Source organism: Amblyomma americanum, chromosome 1, assembly GCF_052857255.1.
Source record: "Amblyomma americanum isolate KBUSLIRL-KWMA chromosome 1, ASM5285725v1, whole genome shotgun sequence".
Taxonomy (NCBI): domain Eukaryota; kingdom Metazoa; phylum Arthropoda; class Arachnida; order Ixodida; family Ixodidae; genus Amblyomma; species Amblyomma americanum.
This window is the reverse complement of record NC_135497.1, coordinates 442,191,526-442,197,710: the sequence shown is the minus strand read 5'-3', so window position 1 is coordinate 442,197,710 and position 6,185 is coordinate 442,191,526.

Genomic DNA, 6,185 nt, shown 5'->3' with positions numbered 1-6,185 from the left:
GCCTGCTTCAGAAGCAAGCACAAACGCTAGAGAATCCTGTTGCCACGGAGCGAAACCTCTTTTGAAGCCAGTTTTACAAGCAAGCATAAACGCTAGCGAATCCTGCTGCCGCGAAGCGAAACCTCTTTTTATGTCTGTTTCGCAAACAAGCACAAACACTAGCCAATCCTGCTGCCACGGAGCGAAACCTCTTTTGAAGCCTGTTTCACAAGCAAGCAAAAATGTTAGCGAATCCTGCAGCCACGGAGTGAAACCTTTTTTGAAGCCTGTTTCACAAGCAAGCACAAATGCTAGCGAATCCTGCTGCCACGGAGCGAAACCACTTTTGAAGCGTGTTTCACAAGCAAGCAAGAACGCTAGCGAATCGTGCTGCCACGGAGTGAAACCTCTATTGAAACCTGTTTCACAAGCAAGCACAAACTCTAGCCAATCCTGCTGCCATGGAGTGAAACCTCTTTTGAAGCCTGCTTCTGAAGCAAGCACAAACGCTAGCGAATTCTTCTGCCACGGAGCGAAACCTCTTGTGAAGCCTGTTTGACAAGCAAGCACAAACGCTAGCGAATCCTGCTGCCACGGAGCGAAACCTTTTTTGAAGCCTGTTTCACAAGCAAGCACAAACGCTAGCTAATCCTGGTGCCTCGAAGCGAAACCTCTTTTGAAGTCTGCTTCACAAGCAAGCACAAACACTAGCGAATCCTGCTGCAACAGAGCGAAACCTCTTTTGAAGCCTCTATCACAAGCAAGGAGAATTGTTAGCGAATCCTGCTGCCATGAAGCGAAACCTCTTTTGAAGCCTGTTTCACAAGCAAACACAAATGCTAGCGAATCCTGCTGCCACAGAGCGAAACCTCTTTTGAACTTTGTATAACAAGCAAACACAAAGGCTAGCGAATCCTGCTGCCCCGGAGCGAAAGCTCTTTTGAAGCCAGTTTCACAAGCAAGAACGAACGCTAGCGAATCCTGATGCCACGGAGCGAAACCTCTTTTGAAGTCTGTTTCACATGCAAACACAAACGCTAGCGAATTCTCCTGCTACGGAGTGAAACCTCTTTTGAAGCCTGTTTCACTAGCAAGCACAAACATTAGCAAATCCCGCTGCTACAGAGCGACACCTCCTTTTATTCCTGTTTCACAAGCAAGCACAAACGCTTGCGAATCCTGCTGCCACGAAGCGAAACATCTTTTTAAGACTGTTTCACAAGCAAGCACAAACGCTAGCGAATCGTGCTGCCACAAAGCGAAACCTCTATTGAAACCTGTTTCACAGGCAAGCACAAACTCTAGCCAATCCTGCTGCATCGGAGCGAAACCTCTTTTGAAGCCTGCTTCAGAAGCAAGCACAAACGCTAGCGAATCCTGTTGCCACGGAGCGAAACCTCTTTTGAAGCCTGTTTCACAAGCAAGCACAAATGCTAGCGAATCCTGCTGCCACGGAGCGAAACCACTTTTGAAGCCAGTTTCACAAGCAAGCAATAACGCTAGCTAATCGTGCTGCCACGGAGCGAAACATCTTTTGAAACCTGTTTCACAAGCAAGCACAAACTCTAGCCAATCCTGCTGCCACGGAGCGAAACCTCTTCTGAAACCTGCTTCAGAAGCAAGCACAAGCACTAGCGAATCCTGCTGCCACGGAGCGAAACTTCCTTTGAATGCTGTTTCACAAGCAAGCACAAACGTTGGCGAATCCTGACGCCCTGAAGCGAGACCTCTTTTGAAGAGTGTTTCACAAGCAAGAACAAACGCTAGTGAATCTTCTGCCACGAAGCGAAACATCTTTTTAAGACTGTTTCACAAGCAAGCACAAACGCTAGGGAATGCTGCTGCCCCGGAGCGAAAGCTCTTTTGAAGCCAGTCTCCCAAGCAAGAACGAAAGCTAGCGAATCCTGATGCCACGGAGCGAAACCTCTTTTGAAGCCTGTTTCATATGCAAACACAAACGCTAGCAAATCCCGCTGCCACAGAGCGACACCTCTTTTGAAGCCTGTTTCACAAGCAAACACATACGCTATCGAATCCTGTTGCCATAGAGAGAAACCTCTTTTGAAGCTTATTTAACAAGCAAGCACAAATTCTAGCGATGCCTGCTGCCACGGAGCGAAACCTCTTTTTATGTCTGTTTCGCAAACATGCACAAACACTAGCCAATCCTGCTGCTATGGAGCAAAACCTATTTTGAAGCCTGTTTCACAAGCAAGCAGAAATGTTGGCGAATCCTGCTGCCACGAATCGAAACCTCTTTTGAAGAGTGTTTCACAAGCAAGCACAAATGCTAGCGAATCCTGCTGCCCTGGAGCGCAACTCTTTTGAAGCTTGTTTAGCAAGCGAGCGCAATTGCTAGCGAATCCTGCTGCCACGAAGCGAAACCACTTTTGAAGCCTATTTCACAAGCAAGCAAAAACGCTAGCGAATCGTGCTGCCACGGAGCGAAACCTCTATTGAAACCTGTTTCACAAGCAAGCACAAACTCTAGCCAATCCTGCTGCCACGGAGCGAAACCTCTTTTGAAGCCTGCTTCAGAAGCAAGCACAAACGCTAGCGAATCCTTCTGCCACGGAGCGAAACCTCTTTTGAAGCCTGTTTCACAAGCAAGCACAAACGCTAGCGAATCCTGATGCCCTGAAGCGAAACCTCTTTTGAAGCCTGTTTCACAAGCAAGCACGAACGCTAGTGAATCCTGCTGCCACGCAGCGAAACATCTTTTTAATGCCGTTTCACAAGCAAGCACAAATGCTAGCGAATCCTGCTGCCACGGAGAGAAACCTCTTTTGAAGCCTGTTTCACATGCAAACACAAACGCTAGCAAATCCCGCTGCCACAGAGCGACACCTCTTTTGAAGCCTGTTTCACAAGCAAACACAAACGCTAGCGAATCCTGTTGCCATAGAGAGAAACCTCTTTTGAAGCTTATTTAACAAGCAAGCACAAATGCTAGCGAATCCTGCTGCATCGGAGCGAAACCTCTTTTGAAGCCTGCTTCAGAAGCAAGCACAAACGCTAGCGAATCCTGCTGCCACGGAGCGAAACCTTTTTTGAAGCCTGTTTCACAAGCAAGCATAAATGCTAGCGAATCCTGCTGCCACGTAGCGAAACCACTTTTGAAGCCTGTTTCACAAGCAAGCAAGAACGCTAGCGAATCGTGCTGCCACGGAGTGAAACCTCTATTGAAACCTGTTTCACAAGCAAGCACAAACTCTAGCCAATCATGCTGCCACGGAGCGAAACCTCTTTTGAAGCCTGCTTCTGAAGCAAGCACAAACGCTAGCGAATCCTTCTGCCACGGAGCGAAACCTCTTGTGAAGCCTGTTTGACAAGCAAGCACAAACGCTAGCGAATCCTGCTGCCACGGAGCGAAACCTTTTTTGAAGCCTGTTTCACAAGCAAGCAATCCTGTTGCCATAGAGAGAAACCTTTTTTGAAGCTTATTTAACAAGCAAGCACAAATTCTAGCGAATCCTGCTGCATCGGAGCGAAACCTCTTTTGAAGCCTGCTTCAGAAGCAAGCACAAACGCTAGCGAATCCTGCTGCCACGGAGCGAAACCTTTTTTGAAGCCTGTTTCACAAGCAAGCACAAATGCTAGCGAATCCTGCTGCCACGGAGCGCAACGTCTTTTGAAGCCTGTTTCACACGCAAACACAAACAATAGCGAATCCTGTTGCCATAGAGAGAAATCTCTTTTGAAGCTTATTTAACAAGCAAGCACAAATGCTAGCGATGCCTGCTGCCACGGAGCGAAACATCTTTTTATGTCTGTTTCGCAAACAAGCACAAACAGTGGCCAATGCTGCTGCTACGGAGCGAAACCTATTTTGAAGCCTGTTTCACAAGCAAGCACAAATGTTAGCGAATCCTGCTGCCGCGAAGCGAAACCTCTTTTGAAGCCTGTTTCATAAGCAAGCACAAATGCTAGCGAATCCTGCTGCCACGGAGCGCAACTCTTTTGAAGCTTTTTTAACAAGCAAGCACAAGTGCTAGCGAATCCTGCTGCCACGAAGCGAAACCACTTTTGAAGCCTGTTTCACAAGCAAGCAAGAACGCTAGCAAATCGTGCTGCCACGGAGTGAAACCTCTATTGAAACCTGTTTACCAAGCAAGCACAAACTCTAGCCAATCCTGCTGCCGCGGAGCGAAACCTCTTTTGAAGCCTGCTTCTGAAGCAAGCACAAACGCTAGCGAATCCTTCTGCCACGGAGCGAAACCTCTTGTGAAGCCTGTTTGACAAGCAAGCACAAACGTTAGCGAATCCTGCTGCCACGGAGCGAAACCTTTTTTGAAGCCTGTTTCACAAGCAAGCACAAATGCTAGCGAATCCTGCTGCCACGGAGCGAAACCTCTTTTGAAGCCTGTTTCACAAGCAAGCACAAACGCTAGTGAATCCTGCTGCCACGAAGCGAAACATCTTTTTAATACTGTTTCTCAAGCAAGCACAAACACTAGCGATTTCTTCTGCCGCGAAGCGAAACATATTTTGAAGCCTGTTTCAAAAGCAAGCACAAACGCTAGCTAATCCTCGTGCCACGAAGCGAAACCTCTTTTGAAGTCTGTTTCACAAGCAACAACAAACACTAGCGAATCCTGCTGCCACAGAGCGAAACCTCTTTTGAAGCCTCTATCACAAGCAAGGAGAAATGTTAGCGAATCCTGCTGCCACGAAGCGAAACCTCTTTTGAAGCCTGTTTCACAAGCAAACACAAATGGTAGCGAATCCTGCTGCCACAGAGCGAAACCTCTTTTGAACATTGTATAACAAGCAAACACAAACGCTAGCGAATCCTGCTGCCCCGGAGCGAAAGCTGTTTTGAAGCCAGTTTCACAAGCAAGAACGAACGCTAGCGAATCCTGATGCCACGGAGCGAAACCTCTTTTGAAGCCTGTTTCACAAGCAAGCTAAAACGCTAGCGAATCGTGCTGCCACGGAGCAAAACCTCTATTGAAACTTGTTTCACAAGCAAGCACAAACGCTAGCGAATCCTGCAGCCACGGAGCGAAACCTCCTTTGAATCCTGTTTCACAAGCAAGCGCAAACGTTGGCGAATCCTGATGCCCTGAAGCGAGACCTCTTTTGAAGCCTGTTTCACAAGCAAGCACGATCGCTAGTGAATCCTGCTGCCACGGAGCGAAACCTTTTTTGAAGCCTGTTTCACAAGCAAGCACAAATACTAGCGAATCCTGCTGCCACGGAGCGAAACCACTTTTGAAGCCTGTTTCACAAGCAAGCAAGAACGCTAGCGAATTGTGCTGCCACGGAGTGAAACCTCTATTGAAACCTGTTTCACAAGCAAGCACAAACTCTAGCCAATCCTGCTGCCACGGAGCGAAACCTCTTTGAAGCCTGCTTCTGAAGCAAGCACAAACGCTAGCGAATCCTTCTGCCACGGAGCGAAACCAATTGTGAAGCCTGTTTGACAAGCAAGCACAAACGCTAGCGAATCCTGCTGCCACGGAGCGCAACGTCTTTTGAAGCCTGTTTAACACGCAAACAGAAACAATAGCGAATCCTGTTGCCATAGAGAGAAATCTCTTTTGAAGCTTATTTAACAAGCAAGCACAAATGCTAGCGATGCCTGCTGCCACGGAGCGAAACATCTTTTTATGTCTGTTTCGCAAACAAGCACAAACACTGGCCAATCCTGCTGCTACGGAGCGAAACCTCTTTTGAAGCCTCTATCACAAGCAAGAAGAAATGTTAGCGAATCCTTCTGCCACGAAGCGAAACCTCTTTTGAAGCCTGTTTCACAAGCAAACACAAATGGTAGCGAATCCTGCTGCCACAGAGCGAAACCTCTTTTGAACATTGTATAACAAGCAAACACAAACGCTAGCGAATTCTGCTGCCCCGGAGCGAAAGCTGTTTTGAAGCCAGTTTCACAAGCAAGAACGAACGCTAGCGAATCCTGATGCCACGGAGCGAAACCTCTTTTGAAGCCTGCTTCACATGCAAACACAAACGCTAGCGAATCCTCCTGCTACGGAGTGAAACCTCTTTTGAAGCCTGTTTCACTAGCAAGCACAAACATTAGCAAATCCCGCTGCTACAGAGCGACACCTCCTTTTATTCCTGTTTCACAAGCAAGCACAAACGCTTGCGAATCCTGCTGCCACGAAGCGAAACATCTTTTTAAGACTGTTTCACAAGCAAGCACAAACGCTAGCGAATCCTGCTGCCACAAAGCGAAACCTCTATTG